At 51.0% G+C, this 20,167-nt stretch overlaps 1 pseudogene; it reads left to right on the top strand.

Moving 5' to 3' along the window:
* The first annotated feature begins 1,011 nt into the window (after window positions 1-1,011).
* Window positions 1,012-16,248, top strand: LOC125523025 (uncharacterized; annotated as a pseudogene).
* The last annotated feature ends 3,919 nt before the right edge of the window (window positions 16,249-20,167 follow it).

The following is a 20,167-nucleotide window of genomic DNA, read 5'->3' as shown; positions in this document are numbered from 1 at the left end:
AGAGGCTGTGCGGGGCAGCGGCGGCGGGTGGCCGGAGAGGCCGCGTGCGGAGGCGGCTGGCCGCACAGGCCGCATGCGGAGGCGATGGCGGCGTACCCATACGCATCGAAGGCGAGCCCTCGTGCTTGTGTGTGCCTGTGTTTTTCATTTACAATTCTGCTCGCTCGTGTGTATTTCTTCTCCATCGTATGGCGGAGGCTCATCCACGGAACGTTTTCTCTACAGACTTAAAATAGCATTATTGGTTGAATACGTAATTTATGAGTGCTTTTTTCATAAAAATGCCGCGACGATGAATCTAATAAAGTCAATCCGTCCTTTATTATTATTAGGGAAAGATGTATGGATGATTTGTGCTATTTTCTATACGAACTTTGATGAATATTGGCCGGTTTGCATGAAATTTGTCGTGTTAGATCAAAAGCGGGTTAAAACGTATCCGAACAATGTTAAATAACGTGCTCCCGCATCCATGTCCGTGGACTGGTCTTCCTTAACTCGTGCATCCATCTCTTGTCTCCGGCAGACATTGATGATGATATGTGGCCCGCGGCACAACAAAGGAGACGAAGAGAGGAGCGGCCGGCAATATCGTACATCATCATCCTGTCTTGCTGTTCACCTCCTTACGTATATCAAGTGCAACATGCCCATCAGGGCCGGCCAGTAGTAATATTTTTATTTTATCCCGGACCGCAATGGTGCCCATCAGCATCAAGGACTCCTATGACCGACTCATTGTAAACTAGTATTGGCCATCATACACTGTAAGACTGCACTGACTGACTTCTGGTGATACCAACCTTTTGAAACGATCAAGTCTCGCGCCGACATATCATATGCATATCTCTGCATGGTACGTAACAGCCTTTGTGTTGCTGACAGATGGCAAACTCTGAATCAAGGCGGGCATTTGAGTGCTATGCTGACGACGGACAGAAATATTACTAGACCAGTTAAGCTAAGCTAGCATATATATGAAACACATACGCAAATGCTACTTGCAAACCAAACCAAGAGCGCATGCAACGAGGGACACAACAATATGGGTCGTCATCGCATAGCCATGAGCTTGCTACACTCACTTGTTGCCATCATGTTGATCATTGGTACGAGCGCTGACGATGAGGCCGCGCTGCTTACTTTCAAAGCACAGCTCAGCCCTCGCGGCTCGCTGCTGGCCTCCTGGAACACCAGCGGCGGCTTCTGCAGCTGGGAAGGCGTGACCTGCAACCGCAGGCCGGCGCGGGTGGTGGTGCTGGGATTGACTGGCGCTGGGCTCGCCGGAGCACTCTCCCCGGCCATCGGGAACCTAACGTTCCTGCGGATGCTCGACCTGAGCTTTAACTCTCTTCACGGGGACATTCCGGCCAGCCTAGGCCGCCTCCGCCGCCTGCAGAGACTTTACTTAGACGACAACTCCTTCTCGGGTACGTTGCCGGCAAACCTAACCTCATGTGTTAGCCTGACTGAAATCAGACTGGAAAACAACACACTTGGTGGGCGCATCCTGGCTGAGCTCGGTGAGAAGCTCACAAACTTGGTACTGATCACGTTGAGAAACAACCACTTCATAGGGCCCATCCCAGTGTCGCTGGCCAATCTATCCTATCTAGAGTTACTCGACCTCTCCCGTAACCAACTCACTAGCTCGATCCCTCCAGGTCTCGGTACCATCGAGAGCATGCAGTATTTCAATCTAGTTGGAAACCTCCTCACTGGTATGCTTCCAACTTCTCTCTACAACTGGTCATCGCTGGAATTCTTGGTTGTAGGAATTAATATGCTAGACGGAAGCATTCCAGATGATATCGGTAACAATTTCCCCAAGTTGGAATTTCTCAACTTAAATTCTAATCACTTCACTGGGGTCCTCCCTTCATCACTTTCCAATATGTCTAATCTCAGACATGTTAGTCTCGCTTTAAATAGATTTAGTGGGTATGTGCCTCCAACATTGGGGAGGCATGGAGCTCTCTAATTACTAAACTTGGCTGAAAATAAACTTGAAGCAAATGACCACAAAGGGTGGGAATTCATCACTTCTTTGGCAAACTGTAGCCGACTGGAGCAATTGGTACTCGGTACAAATTCTTTTGGAGGACAGCTACCGGGTTCAATTGTGAATCTCTCAATGACTCTCCATGACTTATATATAGCAAACAATGGGGTCTCTAGGGTTATTCCTACAGACATCGGCAATTTGGTCAGTCTCAAAAGGCTTATGATTGCAAATACTTCCATATCTGGAGTGATTCTAGAAAGCATTGGCAAGCTGGAGAACTTGATCGATCTAAGCCTGTACACCAATAGATTGTCTGGCCTCATACCGCCCATGTTAGGAAACCTTTCACGTTTGATTATCGTTAATGCACGTAACAACAACTTGGAGGGGCCAATTCCAGTAAGCTTGGGAAATTTGAGAAACCTCTTCGTAGTTGATTTGTAAAAGAATTACCATCTTAACGGCTCAATACCAAGAGTGATTTTAAAATTACCCAACCTTTCCTGGTGTTTGGACTTGTCGTACAATTCCTTTTCTGGACCAATTCCTGGTGAAGTTGGTAGCTTGATAAACCTTAATCTACTTACTCTGTCAGGAAACCGATTGTCTGGCAAGATACCCAACAGTATTCAGAATTGCATTGTGTTGGAATGGCTATCATTAGACAGTAATTTGTTTGAGGGAAGCATACCTCGAGCACTGACAAATATTAAGGGGCTCAGTGTACTAAACCTGACCATGAATAAGTTCTCTGGTAATATTCCTCATGCTCTTGCCAATATTAGAAATCTGGATGGGTTGTACCTAGCACACAACAACTTTTCAGGACCGATCCCAATAGTTCTACAGAATTTGACATCATTGTCAGAACTGGATGTATCCTTCAACAATTTGCAAGGTGAGGTGCCAATTGAAGGTGTTTTCAGAAACATCACTTACGCAGCGATTGCCGGGAACATCAATTTGTGTGGTGGTACACCTCTACTTCATTTGGCTCCATGCCCCACGGGCAAGAACAAAATAAAGATGCCAACGTCTCTTGTAATTTTACTAGCGACAACTGGAGCAATCTTTTTCACACTTTCAGTTATTCCTCTTGTTTGGGTACTCTGCAAGAATCTCAACCCAGGCCACAAGACATTAGCACAAAATTTAGTTGGTGATCATCATCACAAGAGAATCTCATATGTTGCATTATTGAGGGGAACTAACGAATTTTCAGCAGCCAACTTGCTTGGGAGAGGAAGTTATGGTGCAGTGTATAAGTGTGTTTTGGACACTGAAGAAAGAGCATTGGCTATCAAGGTGTTTAACCTTGGTCAATCTAGGTATTCCAAGAGTTTTCACTACCAGAATTTAGGCAGTTGCCGACGGCCATATCTATGCCGACGGCCCCCGTCGGCATATATGGGCATACCCCGACGGCCCAACTAAAGCCGTCGGCGTAGAAAGGCCGTCGGCGTATAACCATCTATGCCGACGGGGCCGTCGGCATAGATAAGCCGTCGGCGTTTCTCCGGATATACCGACGGGGGCCGTCGACATAGAGCAGGCCGTCGCCATATCACGTGGGCCCGTCTACCCGGGCGGCGACGGCAGTTTGACGGCGTCAGGCTATGGCGACGGGCTAACGGTGGCCGTCGGCATAGCTACGGCGACGTCATCGATCCGCCGCGCCGCCACGTCATCGATCCGCGTCGGTCGCCGGTCCCGTGGGGTGGCATTTCTATGCCGACGGCTAGGCCGTCGGCATAGGCCTGGCCCATGGTTTTTGCCACGTCATTGATCCCCGCCCTACGCCACGTCATCGATCCAGGGCTCTACCGTTCCGTGGCCGTAGCTATGCCGACGGCTAGGCCGTAGGCATAGGTTTCTATTAATATTTTTATATTTTTTGTATTTTCTCTTATTATTTTTTATTTTTTTCCAATACTAATTTCATTAACTTAAATGTACAGAAAACATATATCGATTGCCCCCCACACGGGCCTTCTTCCGTCGTGTCACGGAGAGGTTAGACGGGACGGGCCGGGTACCTGTGGGGTGTAGCAATGCCGCCAGGTGTTGCGGTGGGCCCTCCTACGGTTATGGAAACGTGGTGGTAGGCGCAGGCACGCGGCTCCGGGGTGTGCCCCCTCCCCCCTCACGGGCGTCGATGCCGCCGTGCCCCGGGGGGGTGAAACGGCCACGTCGGGCCGACGCAGAGGGAATCTTGGGGTGGGTTGTGCCGGGACTATGTTGGGGGGTGTACCTATGGCTGGGCTATGACAACAAGGTGAAAAGGTCCACCGGTCAAACTACGTCCAGCGAAAGTCAAAGGGATAGACCCGGCGGTCGTCTGTGTCAGGGTTAGACGGGACGGGGTACCTGGGGGTAGCAATGCCGCCAGGTGTTGCGGTGGCCCTCCTACGGTTATATAAGCCCGTCCGGCGAAAGTCAAAGGGCTAGATCTACTGGTCAACTGGGATTCGGGATGGCCTTCGGGGTGTAGCAACGCCACCAAAACATCGCATGGGAAGCGATGCATGTGTGAAAGTGTTCTGGCATGCGTACACACCCGTCTTGGGGCTCCGTGGTGTGGCCCCCCTCCACGGAAGGCAGAGCAGCCGTCAATTAGAGGGGGGGTTGGTGCCGGTGCGGTGGAACCGGAGGGAATCTAGTGTTGGGTTGGGTCCAGACCGTGTTCGGGGATGTTGCTATGGGCTAACCTATCGCAACCAGGTGGAAGAGTCCACCAGTCAAAGCCCGTCCGACGAAAGTCAAAGGGCTAGATCTACTGGTCAACTGGGATTCGGGGTGGCCTTCGGGGTCTAGCTATGCCACCGAAACATCGCACGGGTCCCGATGCATGTGTGAAAGTGTTCTGGCATGTGTAGACGCCCGTCTTGGGGCTCCGTGGTGTGCCCCCCCTCCACGGAAGGCAGAGCAGCCGTCAATTAGAGGGGGGGGGATGGTGCGGGTGCGGTGGAACCGGAGGGAATCTAGTGTTGGGTTGGGTCCAGACCGTGTTCGGGGATGTTCCTATGGGCTGACTTATCGCAACCAGGTGGAAGAGTCCACCGGTCAAAGCCCGTCCGGCGAAAGTCAAAGGGCTAGATCTACTGGTCAACTCGGATTCGGGGTGGCCTTCGGGGTGTAGCTATGCCACCAAAACATCGAACGGGTCCCGATGCATGTGTGAAAGTGTTCTGGCATGCGTAGACGCCCGTCTTGGGGCTCCGTGGTGTGGCCCCCCTCCACGGAAGGCAGAGCAGCCGTCACTTAGAGGGGGGGATGGTGCGGGTGCGGTGGAACCGGAGGGAATCTAGTGTTGGGTTGGGTCCAGACCGTGTTCGGGGATGTTGCTATGGGCTGACCTATCGCAACCAGGTGGAAGAGTCCACCGGTCGAAGCCCGTCCAGCGAAAGTCAAACGGCTAGATCTACTGGTCAACGGGGATTCGGGGTGGCCTTCGGGGTGTTGCTATGCCACCGAAACATCGCACGGGTCCCGATGCATGTGTGAAAGTGTTCTGGCATGCGTAGACGCCCGTCTTGGGGATCCATGGTGTGGCCCCCCTCCACGGAAGGTAGAGCAGCCGTCACTTAGAGGGGGGATGCGTGAAAGAGTAGAGAGGGTCACGGCAAAAACTGGACGCACTTCGTGTACAAACTGGACAAACTCTTTCCGAGTATCAGGGTTTCGTAGTCCGGAGTGGGTACTAATGTGCATCCCACCAATCAGGAAGAATCACACGGATCGTGTGTTTCTTTCTAGCTCTTGCGAGTCGTTGGATCAAGGGTGTGTTTCTTCCTAGCTCATGTGAGTCGTTGGATCGAAACTACCACAATCACTTTGTGAGCCAGACGACCCTATATATAGCCCACCTCTCACCTTCCCTGCATAAGTCTTTCAGTTCATCGACTACATACATCTACCAGTTCATCGACTGCATACATCTACCAGTTCATCGACTGAATACAAATCATTCGGATTCGCCATCATACGTCCAACCGTGCATTTGATATGCATATATGTACAAACGGCTAGATCTTGCTGTGGGTCTGCCCCGGATGTTGCTCCAAAGTGTTCCTATGGGCTGACCTAACACAACCGGGTGGGGAGGTCCATTGGTCAAAGCCCGTCCGTGCAAAGTCAAAGGGGTAGATCCTGTGGTCAAACGCTACAGGGTTAGGCGGGACGGGGGCACTAGGGGTAGCAATGCCACCGGAGCGTCGCACCGGGCCCTCATACATGCGGGGTGGTGTGGTGGCATGTCCGAAGAGGCGGGACGCGTCTCCGGGGCGTGGCCCCCCTCACGGGACCGGGCCATGTCTCGGAGGGGGAAACGGCTACCACAGCTTACACCCGGGCACCGGGCCGGTAAGTGAACGTTTCACCGTAATTGTCCATTTTCTTAGCACAAGTCTAATGAATACCGGAGTTCACAAATATGTCGTAATAAAAAAATAAAAAATTTGCCGTAATAAAAAAATATGCAAAGTACCTATGCCGACGGCTTAGCCGTCGGCATAGATTGACACGTGGCATGTCCATCTATGCCGACGGCTGACCTTATCCACAGCCGCACCCACCCCCTCCACTCATTCTTCCTCCCCCGCACCGTCTCCCCCCCCCCCCCCGCCCGACCCTGATCCCCACCCGCGCCGCCACCCCCATTCCTTCCCCCAACTGCGGCGCTGCCCCGCCCCCGCCCCCATCCCATCCCCCACCGCTGCCACGCCGCCCCCCACTGCCCGTGCCGCCCCCATCCCCTCCCCCAACACAGCCGCACCGCCCCCACTGGCCGCGCCGCCCCATCCCCTCCCCCACCGCCGCCGCACTGCCCGGCGGCCCATCCCCGGCTGCGGCCGCCTCGTCCCCGACTGCGTCGGCGGTCCGACGGCCCCTTCCCGGCCCTCCTCTGGTGCTGGTGAGCACCGGGGAGCCCCCAGCCGCCCACGCTCCGCCACCCGTTGCCGGCCCCTCCGACACCACCTCCGCCACCACGTCCCCTGCCCCCTCGGTGAGCTCCCCCGTCATCCTGCCGCTCCCCCCGCTGCTGCCGTTGCTCCCCTGCCGCTGCTGTGCTGCTAGATGAATGGATGGATAGATAGTTAGATAAATAGATTTTTTGTATGTTTTTTCTTCTTCTTGCTACTGTTTTTAGGTGGATGGATGTATGGATAAATTTTTCTTAGATGGATTCATGGATGTTGTTAGAATCATAGATGGTGGATGGATGGAATGTCGGTGAATTTTTTTAGAAACTTTGTTTGTCATGTATGTTGGTAAAGTTAATGATAGATGAATGGATGGATGGATGTTGGACAAAATTTGACACTTGACTGAGATGTGATGATCTTGTTATTTTTTTGATACTCATAATGATCTTGATAAAATAACTGAAGACAAAATTTTGAGACTTACTAAGATGTGATGATCTTGCTAAAAAATGATACTCATGATGATCTTGCTAAAAAAATAGAAGACAAAAGTTTGACACTTTACTGAGATGTGATGATCTAAGTTGTTCTTTCGGTGGAATTTGCAGGCGTTGTGGTGTCGCATTTCATCAGAGTGACCGTTGTCTGACGCGTTGATCCCCCTGAGCATCCCTCTGCTGTTTGACTACTTCCTCTACAGCCGAGGGTGAGCTACAATTCCATCTCCTCCATTTTTTCATATCACTAGATTTCATTCTCAAGTCAACTGATGTAACCTAGGCGTCTCCCGTCCGAAAGGGTTGCATGGATAAATATGCATTCAATTGCATATTTATCACCGCAGCTCTTTCGGATTGTCCAGCGTTTTCCACGGACAGCCCGAGGATGTGTAGATTGGGTATGTTCTCCATGTTCTACCCCCTTCCGAGACAGGATTTCGGCGGCGCCTCCCCATTGTTCTCCGAAGCACATTCTCTCGGCTATTTGCCGAGACGTGTATCTGGAGAACAGCGGGGAGGTGCTGCCGAAATTTTGTCTCGGAACGGGGTAGAATGGAGAACGTACTCAATCTACACATCCTCGGGTGGGATTAGGACCCATCTTTACCTATTAGAGATGTAGGTGGATTAAACGCGGTAGAAACTAAAAATTTGATGTGATTAATTTAAGTGAATCCTTAATTATGTTGTGTGGGTTGCAAAAAAGCAGAGGATGGTAGATAATCAGTGGATGTACAGTGGTTTTATCCGTCGGAATCGAGTAACATCAGAGTGGATCGCGAAAACCGATGTGTATTTGAAGGAGATATTCCATCGTCCAATGAGAATTATCCCACCATGCCCCTGTGCGAGATGTGCCAGACGTCATCGTAGAAATCAGACGGACATGAGTGAGCACCTTCGCACGCACGGATATATGCCAAACTTTGACATGCCGCCGATAAACATAGCCGAGCAGGACCGTGGTAGACAGGAGGTGATGCGACAACGCATCGATGGATATGAGGACAACGGGGTCAGGGAGATGCTAGATGATGTCATTGTTGCAGAAACGGCAAATGCGACACCTTCAGAGAATGAACCGGAGGAGCCGAAGGCAACCGCAAAGGCCTTCTTGGAGGTCTTGGCCTCGTCGAAGAAACCTCTTTATGCGGGTGCGAAAATATCTCAGCTGGATGCCATCTCGCAACTGATTGCAGTCAAGGCTGAGTACGGCTGTAGCCAGAAATGCTTCGAAGGATTCCTGGGAGTATGGGCTAACAGCCTCCCTGAGGGTCATGAACTGCCGAAAAGCATGTACGATACAAAGAAAATCATGAAGGCACTCTCTATGGATTATGAGAAAATAGATGTTTGCCCGAAGAATTGCCTTTTGTTTAGGCACGAGTATGCAGATGACAAGTACAGTAGGAAGTGTGGTTCGTCTCGGTACATTGAGGTGGTCGGTGAGGATGGTGAGAAAAAGCAGCTAACTATCCCCGTTAAGGTTCTTCGCTATCTTGATTTTATAGAAAGACTGCAGCGCCTTTTCATCACGAAGGAGTCTGCCAAAATGATGAAGTGGCACAAGGAAGGTATAAGGTACAATCCAAAAAAAAATCATACATCCATCGGGAGGGGAAGCATGGAAGTCATTCGATGAAGAATACCCCGGGGAAGCAGCCGAGGCTGGGAATGTAAGAATAGCCATATCAGGTGATGGGTTGAATCCATATGGTATGTCGTCCAATCCATACAGCTGCTGGCCTGTGTTTGTAATTCCGCTCAATCTTCCTCCCGGTGCCCTAATGCAACGGAAGACCATGTTCTTGTCGCTCATCATTCCGGGGCCTGACTACCTGGGGAAGCAATTGGGTGTGTTTATGCAGCCGCTTGTGGATGCTTTGCACCATTCTTGGTACTTTCCGAGGTTGACATACGACCGGGATCTGCAGAGAAATTTCTTGATGAAAGTTTGGTTGCACTATTGCATGCATGACTTTCCCGGCTATGCTCTATTCTGCGGATGGTGTACAAGTGGTAAGATGCCATGCCCAGTGTGCATGCAGGCTCTGCGAATGATTTGGCTGAGTAAGGGTGGCAAGTATGTAGCCTTTGACCTGCATCGACAGTTCCTCCCTCCAGACCATCCAGACAGGGAAGACAAGAAGAACTTCATGAAAGGCCGGGTTGTTCACGAAGTAACCGAGATTCCAACATTTTCGGGGGCAGATGTTCTTGCTCAGCTAAAAGCTCTCAAGCCTAAAGTCAAAGGCAAAGGCAAAGCCAAAGCCAAAGGCTTCGAGGGATATGGTGAGACGCACAACTGGACGCACATTACCCCCTTCTTGCAGCTTCCCTATTTCAAGGACCTCAAACTTCCTTACAATATTGATGTGATGCACACCGAAAAGAATGTGGCAGTCCCTTTTCCACACGATCCTCAACATTCCTGATAAGACGAAGGATAACGTAAAAGCTAGAGCCGATCAACAGAGACTTTGTGATAGACCATGCTTGAACATGAAGCCTCCCACAGGCGGTCGAAAAAACTGGTTCAAGCCAGATGCTGACTTTGTCCTTAAACCGCCAGAAAAAAAAAAGAAGTACTAATCTGGCTGAAACAAATTTTGAAGTTCACCGATGGTTATGCATCGAATATAAGTAAGGGAGTCAATCTTTCAACGGGCAAAGTGACCGGCCTGAAGAGTCATGACTACCATGTATGGATTGAGCGGATAATGCCGGTGATGGTTCGAGGCTATGTCCCCGAGCATGTCTGGCGAGTGCTTGCCAAGCTTAGCCATTTCTTTCGCACGCTCTGTGCTAAAGAAGTAAGTAAAGAGGTGATTGAAAAATTGCATAACAAGGCACCGGAGTTGATAGTCAAGCTAGAGAAGATCTTTCCGCCAGGCTTCTTTACTCCAATGACACATCTCATGCTGCACCTTGCGAACGAGGTATTGTTGGGGGCCCTGTGCAAAATCGCTGCAGTACGGCCCTGAGAGGCAGAACAAGCATCTCCAACGGAAATGTGGAAACAAAGCTAAGATTGAAGCTTCCATAGCTGAGGCAGTTATCCTACAGGAGGTGTCAGACCTCAGGACATCATACTATCAAGACCACGTTCCCCATCTGCATAACAAGGTGCCTCGATACAATATAGAAGAGCCCAAGTATCAACCCAAACTCGATCTATTCAACGCGCAAGGTGGGAGGGCTGGGGCCTCGAAATCTTATAACATGCCACGACAAGAGTGGGAGGACCTCATGTTCTATATCTTGCACAACATCAAGGAAGTTGAGGAAGTGTGGATGAGGTAATACCACTACACCATTCCTTTATGTCTTCCACATCATCATGTTTCATGTTCACTTAGTCCCGATCTAACACCGCTTATCTTTTTTTAGTGATTTCGTTCAAGAGGAATGGACGGGAGTGAATCCTCCTACTGAGGCGGAGGCACTTACTCTTCTCCGTCATGGAAACCCTGGACGTAAAAATTTTGTTGCTTGGTTCATGGACAAAGTAATTTTCTACACGCCCCTATAAAATACCTACTTCAACATTTATTAGCTAACCGAACTAATGCACGCAACAATTTCCATTATACTTGTAGGGAAAAGATCCGAACATATCTATGGATGATGAATTGAGATGGGTTTCCATGGGTTTTGACCCTGCCATCATAACATGTAAAAAGTATGATGTGAATGGGTATCGCTTCCATACAGAGGAGCACCAAAATAGCCGCCCCGATCCCAAAACTATAAATACTGGAGTGTACACCCCCGGTCAAAATTCAGTAGACTACTACGGAAGGGTACAAAATATATACGAGGTTAAATTCCGCCATGGGCGTGAGACCCTAAGTCTGCCTGTGTTCAAATGCCGATGGTTCGATCCACGGGAGGGGGTAAAACATACGCCTTCCATTGGTTTGGTCGAAGTTAAACCATCAACCGTCTATGCCGGAGCCGATCTCTTCATTGCGGCTACCCAAGCTACACAAGTATATTATCTGCCTTACCCATGCCAGAAAGTGTATCTAAAGGGTTGGGAAGTTGTGTTCAAGGTGTCGCCACATGGTAAGCTACCAGACCCAAATGAAGACGATTACTGCAACATTAACCCCATGACATACGAGGGAGTGTTCTATCAAGAGCAACCTGATGAGGATGATGATGTGGTTAGAAACGATGACGCTAGACCATTGGGTTATGATGATGTGGACCCAAACGTCGACGATGCACGGAATGATGGTGAGACCATTGTCAATGAAAATGACATACTTATGCTAGAAAAGTTAAACGAAGACGCTGACGACGAGGAAGAGCCTCCACCTCCGTCGGACAACGAAGATGATATGATTGATAGTGATGATGAGACGGACCGAGAAAGAGGTTACAACAGTGATGATTCATATGGGTTCTAGCAGATGTACGTTTCAAGTATTTTTTTCTATAGTTTAGGAATATGCCTTTTTATGCATTTTTATTAGTGTGTTTATTATCATGCCTTTTCCTTCATTTCATTAATTTACTAATTGCTTTTTCTCTTTTCAATACAGGTTCGTGGAACATGGGCAAGGGGAAGGCCGACGGCGTGGGTTTCCTACGCAAGGTCGTCGGCCTGCCTAGTCGGAGTGGTCGAGCACGTAATCCTCCCCCTCGGCTACTTGACGATGACTCCTCACAGGTAGGTCGACGGAGAGATGCCCCTAGAGGAGGAGGGGGCGGGGGGAGAGCCTCTAGAGGACGAGGTGCTGGGGGGAGAGCCACTACAGGGGGTCACGGCCAGAAACAGCGCACCCTCACCGACTTAAGGGTGTTGTCTTCGAGGCCCTCCTCTAGTGAGGTACCCTCCTCTAGTGAGGTACACTCTAGGGAGGAGGAGGAGGAGGAGGAGGAGGTGGAGGAGGAGGCAGGCGAGAAGGAGGAGGAGGAGGTTGGGGAGGGGGAGGAGGTTGGGGAGGGGGAGGCAGGCGAGGAGGAGGGTGGTGGCGGGGATGATGGTGGTGACGGGAAGGGGGTTGACACGAAGGGGTGGCTGCGTGGCAATGCAAAGCTACCAAAGCAGGTTCCTGCTACTGAGGAGCAGAAGTGGCTCATTGAGCCCACGGGAAAAGAGTAAGTGGTTCATTATGTTGCTTGTCACATGCTTATTCCGGTTGTTATTTATTTTTCTTGTCACATGCTAATAGTTCATTCTTTTGCAGCAACTGGATATATTCTAAAGGGGTCCGTATTCCCAACGGCCTCATCACCGTCTTGCTGAAGTTATATTGGCCGGGGTTGTACTGTCCTGATCCAGTCAGGCAGCCGGACCGTCGGGTTTTGGCCACGAGCTGGGACCACTGGGAAGCGGCCCGCCACGCGGACCATGAGACCCATGCCAAGGCCGTGATCACTACTTTCTGGGTGAGTTCTCTTCAGAAGCACAAGTCCATTCTAGTTTCATGAATGATTTAACCCATGGCTTCTCCCATTCTTGTTTCATCCATGATTGTAGAAATTCTATCGAGTTCTTCCGGAGCACAGGGCTAGAGCGGACCAGATCGTGCTGCGCCAATGCAAGAAGAAGGCCCGCCAGATGCAGTACGAGGTGCACTATGTGGCCATCTCCACATACTACCACGACTATCTTGGTGTGAAGATGACCAAGGAAGAAGCGCGGAGGATGGGCATTACCTTGGAGAGGCCCGAGTTCTTGGCGGTAAGTATAAAAGATTTTTCATTATGCTTTCATTATGCTTTCATTACCTTGTCGTACATTATGCTTTATGCTTCCATAACACCAATTTGGACACACCTACATGCCATTATGCTTTTATTATGTAGGTGTGTCCAAATTGGTGTTATGGAAAAGACGAGTCTTGGGCGGCATTGGTGGATCTTTGGTGTGATGAGGCTGGAGCCTGGGCGGCTATGAGAACCCAAAAATAAGGCTAACCGAGGGACGGAGGGAGTACATGCTCAGGGAAACCGAAACCACTATCTCCACAAGGAAGTTAATGTATGACTAACCCCATTAAACATTCTTCTTCTTCTATTTACCATCACTTTCTTATGTATGACTAACCTCTGTTTGGTGGTGCAGGAGGAGAAACTGAAGCGGCCGCTCTCACACATGCAGGCGTGGGAGATCGCCCATACGCGGAAGGACCCCAAGCCTGGCGAGCCCAAGTACTACGGCAAGAAGACCGCAGGGAGGAAGAAGGCCTACTCCGAAGCATATCTGGAGTTACATTCTGACACACCTGACCCCATTGCGGCGCCTCTGGACGACATGGCGGTGGTGAGGATGGGGCCCAAGGAGCACGGTCGGGACGCGGTTCTCGATGCTGTGATCACTCCTAGTATCTCCTACACACAGCTTCGTCGGATCGACCCGAGCCTGAGCCAGCGCACGAGCCAGCCAGTGACTAGTACACAGTCCCTCTTTCAGGAGCAACATTCTGTAAGTATTTTCCCTCTTATCTTCATTTCTCACTTCATTTTCCGCATTTAGTAGTTTTATGAGTTCCATCATGTCATACCGTAGGCCTACATGGAGTACACACGCCAGGAGACCATGGCGTGGCATCAGAGGCTTTATGAACACCAAGTGCAGAGGGATAGCCAGATGCAGCAGGCTTTTCAGGATATGGCGGCCGACAGGTGTCCTCAGTTCCCTACAGCACAATGCCCTCCAGCACAACCAGTGCTGATGAGCTTTGAGGAGTTTGTGGCACAGAACGCTGGCCCCTCGCCGGTTAGTTCATCCCCAATCTATTCACCCAAAGCATGTCATGCCTTTCAACACAGTCATAGATCCCGTGCATATGTCGTTTCAACATGCAGGGAACAGGTGGATCTACCATTGGCGGTCGTCTTCACAGCACTCCGGAGACATGGAGCCCGACCACTCCGATCCACGGAGGCGGAGGAGGAGGTGGAGGCGGAGGCGGTAGCGCTGCCGCTAGCACTAACGACCTGGACTTTGGCCGTCTTGGCGGTGAAGACCTCCGCGGTGCTCGATGATCCTTGTGTGGTGATGATGCTTGAGATGACTTGTGTGTGGTGATGATCATTTAGATGACTTGTGTGCTTCTCTATATGCTTATGCTTATGTTGGTTGTGATGATGTTCATTTAGAGACTTGTGTGTGATGATGCTTATGCATATATTGTTGTGATGGTGCCAGATCATATCCCGTTGTGTTCTATATGTCTATCCCATCATATATATCTGCTGATATGTGATGCTATTTGAATTGAATTGATCTGAAAACAAACAGAAAAAAGAAAAAAAAGCAAAAGCAAACTATTCCGACGGCTAGGCCGTCGGCATAGGGCCAGCGTGAGCTCCCAGTTGCTGACACGTGGGCACCTATGCCGACGGCCTAGCAGTCGGCTTAGTTTAAAACTGTGCCGACGGCCAGGCCGTCGGCATAGGTGCCCACGTGTCAGCAACTGGGATCTCTGTTTGAAGGACTATGCCGACGGACTGGCCGTCGGCTTAATTTCAAACTATGCCGACGGCTGGGCCGTCGGCATAGCCCTGGCCCACGAGCAGCGACTGGTCGGCACGTGGCACATCTATGCCGACGGTCTAGCCGTCGGCACAGTTTTCGACTAAGCCGACGGCTTGGCCGTCAGCATAGGGGTGCCACGTGGAGACAAGTCGTTGGGCAGACTTGACGGCAGCCGCCGTTAGGCGATAACGTTGCCGACGGCCGTGGCCGTCGGCATAGATGTACGGACACCGTCGGGATAGGTCTTATGCCGACGGCCTTTCTATGCCGACGACGTTCCTGGCTACGCCGACGGATATTTTGCCGACAGCCCTATGCCGACGGGGGCCGTCGGCATAGGCCTGTCCCGACGGCCATTCAGGGCTATGCCGACGGCCCTGGCCGTCGGCATAGGGTGCGATTCCGGTAGTGTTTGAGGTTGAATGTGAGGCCATGAGAAGAATACGACACCGTTATCTCATTAAGAACATTACTTCTTGTTCAAGCGTCAACCACCAAGGTCAAGAGTTCAAGGCATTGATTTATGAGTTCATGCCCAATGGTAACTTGGATGGTTGGCTTCATCAGTCTCAAGAGCCCACTGCAAACAACACGCTAAGCCTTGCCCAGAGGCTAGATATGGCTGTGAATGTTGTGGATGCAGTAGAATATCTGCACAACCACTGTCAACCATTGGTAATACATTGTGATCTTAAGCCAAGCAACATTCTTCTTGCTGAAGATATGAGCGCACGAGTTGGAGACTTTGGCATATAAAAGATCCTTCAAGAAAATACAAGAGAAGGGGTGCAAACTTCATATAGCTCAACTGGAATTAGAGGTTCCATAGGCTATGTTGCTCCAGGTGACGGAAACTTTTCTAACTTTCTATTTTACTTTTCAGTCGAATATGGCATGTTAACCACAAGACATTGCATAATTGCAGAGTACGAAGAATGTTCTACAGTCTCAACAGCTGGTGACATTTATAGTGTTGGCATATTGCTGCTCGAGATGTTTACAGGAAGGAGCCCAACAGAAGACACATTTAGAGATTCATTGGATCTGCACAGGTTTGTTGAGGATGCTCTTCCAGACAGAACCTTGGAGATAGCTGACCCCACAATGTGGCTGCACAATGGACGACATGATAGCACTACAAGTATTAGGATCCAGCAGTGCTTGGTCTCGGTCTTGAGGCTTGGTATATCCTGCTCAAAGCAACAACCTCGAGAACGAGCATTGACGAGAGATGCAGTGGTGGAGATGCACACAATCAGAGATGCATACGTTCAGTTTACAAGGGAGCATGGAGCAGAAAGAGAAGCCTCGACCGAGCATTGACATGATCCTGCATAATAATAAAATTACCCATCGTTTCACTTAGTAATTGTTCTCGATGCTATGTTGCCCTACAATTTTATTTAGAAAATGCACAACCATGGGGTTCTGTAATAATAGCATTAGAGCAGGTTGTAGGGAGTTCAGAAATCAAGCAGTGTAATTGTTCTTCCACTATTTCGGAATTGTACACATGCAGGCTATATTATTACTTCATGCTTCAGACTGTAGAGAGTTTGAGAAGTTCCTTTTTGTCTATTTTCTTATTCTAATTTTTTTCCAAGCAATGATCCGAATTTATTGTTTGTATTACTATAAGGATAGCGATGCCTGAAAATGTAGACACAATATTTGACAAGTTTTAGATGCGCACCTCCTGTTTGTCTGTGAGCATATAGAAGTGTAGACGAGGAGAGGAATGAGAGAATGCACCTTGGGTGCTCTCGAGTGTATTACTCACGCTAATATAGCCGGGTTACAGAGGGGGCGCCGAGCGCAGTTACGTGAGGCGCGAGGTGCGCGAGGTGGTGCTACAACGTGGGCATGCACGAGTACGTGCAGGAGTGCTAGACTACAGATGTTACAGTCAACACCCCGCCGTACTCTGAGCATCGGGTGACCGGATGCACAGGATGGAACAGAATTCTTGGAACGCCAGCGTCAGGAGGCCCTTCGTAAGGATGTCGGCGAACTGCTGCGTGGTCGAGACATGGAGAACGCGCAGTTGGCCCACAACAACCTTCTCGCGGACAAAATGGATGTCGAGCTCGATGTGTTTGGTGCGCCGGTGATGCACTGGGTTGTCAGCCATGTAAATAGAGGAGATATTGTCGCAGTAGGTGACCGTGGCTGTGGGCAGAGGCACGCACAGTTCACCGAGAAGCTGGCGCAGCCAGCTGCATTCTGCAACGGCGTTGGCAACGGCGCGGTACTCCGCCTCCGCACTAGAGCGGGAGACGGTCGGTTGGCACTTCGACGACCAGGAGACGAGCGAGTTGTCGAGGAAGACGGCGTAGCCAGACGTGGAGCGGCGCGTATCGGGGCACCCGGCCTAGTCGGCGTCAGTGTAGGCCACCAGGTCGAGTGAAGTAGAGCGGTGTAGATGGAGCCCGTGCGTCGACGTGCCGCGCAGGTACTGGAGCGCGCCCACCAGGCTACGGTACTCCGAGGCGTCGCGGACGGGCGCGCCCATGGCGGCGGACATCTTCGAGTGCGTGTCCACTGGTGTTGACACGGGCTTGCAAGCGGTCATGTTGGCACGATCCAATAGCTCGTCAGGATACTTCTGTTGGGAGAGGAAGAAGCTGGCGCGGCTCCACATCAAAAATTCTGTTTTTATCATTTACCTACTCGAGGACGAGCAGGAATTAAGCTTGGGGATCCTTGATACGTCTCCAACGTATCTATAATTTTTTATTGTTCCATGCTATTATATTATTTGTTTTGGATGTTATCGCTCTTTATTTTACACTTATATTATTTTTGGGACTAACCTATTAACCCAAGGCACAGTGCAAATTGCTATTTTTTTTGCCTATTTCAGTGTCTCGTAGAAAAAGAATATCAAATGGAGTCCAAACGGAATGAAACTTTCGGGAGTGTGATTTTTGGAACAAACATGATCCATAGGACTTGGAGTGGACGTCAAGAAACGAACGATGCGTCCATGAGGCAGGGGGCGCGGCTACCCCCCTGTGCGCGCCCTCCCCTCTCGTGGGCCCCTCATGGCTCAACCAAACTACTTCTTCCTCCTATATATGTTCACATACTCCGAAAACATCCAGGAGCACCACGAAACCCTATTTCCACCGCCGCAACCTTCTGTAACCAAGAGATCCCATATTGGGGTCTTTTTCGGAGCTTCGCCGGAGGGGGCATTGATCACAGAGGTCCTCTACATCAACTCCATGGCCCCTCCATTGATGTGTGACTAGTTTACTTCACACCTTCAGGTCCATAGTTAGTAGCTAGATGGCTTCTTCTCTCTCTTTGAATCTCAATACAAAGTTCTCCTCGATCTTGTTGGAGATCTATTCGATGTAACTCTTTTTGGGGTGTGTTTATCGATATCCGATGAATTGTGGGTTTATGATCCTGTCTATCTATGAACAATATTTGATTCTTCTCTGAAATCTTTTGGTGCATGGGCCAGTCACGCGCGGCGGCGACGGTGATGACAGCACGGATGGTAGCTGCTTTGACCACTGGTGAGAATGTCTTATCAAAGTCCAGACCAGGGCGTTGCGAGAACCCGCGGACTACCCATCTTGCCTTGTAGCGATCCAGGGATCCATCAGCTTTGAGCTTATGCCTGGAGAACCATTTTCCCGTGACAATGTTGGCACCCCTGGGCCGAGGCACGAGCGTCCATGTCCTGTTCGCCATGAGCGCAGTGTATTCATCCTGCATAGCGGTTAGCCAATGGATATCACGAAGCGCGGCGGACACGGACTTGGGCACGGGTGAGATGGTGGAGACGGCAGAAGCAGTGTTTGTTTCAGCATATTTGGGGTTGGGAAGGAACTTGCCGGCGCGCCCACGGGTGATCATAGCGTGCGTGGGCACGTGGGAGGCGCGAGCAGGCAACAGTGTGCTGGGGTTGCTGTTGGAGCGTTGGCGGGACTGGAGTTCATGGTAGGTGCGGAGTCCGGCGACGCGGTGAACGTAGGAGAGTCAGCAGCTACCAGAGAGCTGGGTGGTGTGTGTGGGTCATGGTGACGATCGGAGTGCTGGGCAGGTGTGTGACCGTGATAGGAGGTGGGGAAGTGGTAGGGCATGGTCGGGATCGCTGCGAGCCAGGCCGGCGTGGGACGACTGGCAGGGGTAGCTGATCAGTTTCATCGTTAGGAGGTGTGGGTTCAGTGGTAGCGTGGGAGAAGGGGAGGTGGGTCTCGTCGAAGACGACATGGCGTGAGACGAGAACGCGGTTGTTTGTGCGATCGAGGCAGCGGTATCCCTTGTGCTCGGAGGAATAGCCGGGGAAGACACAAGCTGCAGAGCGCAGAGCGAGTTTGTGCGGGGTAGTGGCTGTGATGTTGGGGTAGCAGAGACACCGAAACACGCGCAGCGACGCGTTGTCAGGGTCTATGTCGTGGAGAAGGAAGAAGGGGGTGTGGTCGTGGCGAGTGCGGCACGAGCGACGGTTGAGGAGGAATGTGGCCGTGTTAAGAGCTTCGGCCCAGTACGTGAACGGCATGGATGTGTGCGTGAGGAGCGAGCGAACAGTGTCGTTCAGGGTGCGGAGTAGTCGCTCAGGTCGCCCGTTTTGTGGTGATTTGTATGGGCAAGAAAAACGGAGAGAGATGCCCTCGTTGGAGAGGAAGGCGCGAGCAATATAGTTGTCGAACTCTCGTCCGTTGTCGCACTGGAGAGCGAGCAAGTTTAGGTTGAACTGTCGACGAGCGAAGCGGGCAAATCATCGTATAAGAGGAAAAACTTCAGATTTGCGATGAAGGGGATATGTCCACACAAAGTGACTATAATCATCGAGAAGAACAAGATAGTACTGCTTGCCCGATACACTGGGCACGGGCGAGGTCCAAACATCACAGTGCACTAACTGAAAAGGAAAGTACGACACATGTTCTGAAGAAGAAAACGGGAGCCTAACGCTCTTTCCTAACTGACAGTCATGGCACGTGAGCAGACGGGGACGGGGCAAGCGGGCGCGGCGCTGGCACGTTGTTGCTGCTATTGCCGATCTCCAGCGGCGCTTTCCCTTTTCCCTTGTTGCGGCCACCACCGCCACCGCGACGGTTCGGGCCACCGCCGCTGCCTGCGGCACCCCCGCCGGAGTTGGTGCTGGCAGGAATGCGGGCGGCGTGAACGGCGATGTCGCTGGACGGCTCCGCGGACTGGCGGCTCTCCTCGAGGAGGAGGAAAGCGCAGTAGCGAAGGAAGGAGGGGAAGGGTGTCTGCATTG

Source organism: Triticum urartu, chromosome 6A (assembly GCF_056163025.1).
Source record: "Triticum urartu cultivar PI428250 chromosome 6A, HENAU_Tu73, whole genome shotgun sequence".
Classification (NCBI taxonomy): domain Eukaryota; kingdom Viridiplantae; phylum Streptophyta; class Magnoliopsida; order Poales; family Poaceae; genus Triticum; species Triticum urartu.
Note: the sequence above shows the minus strand (reverse complement) of the source record. Positions and strands in the feature narration are given on the sequence as shown.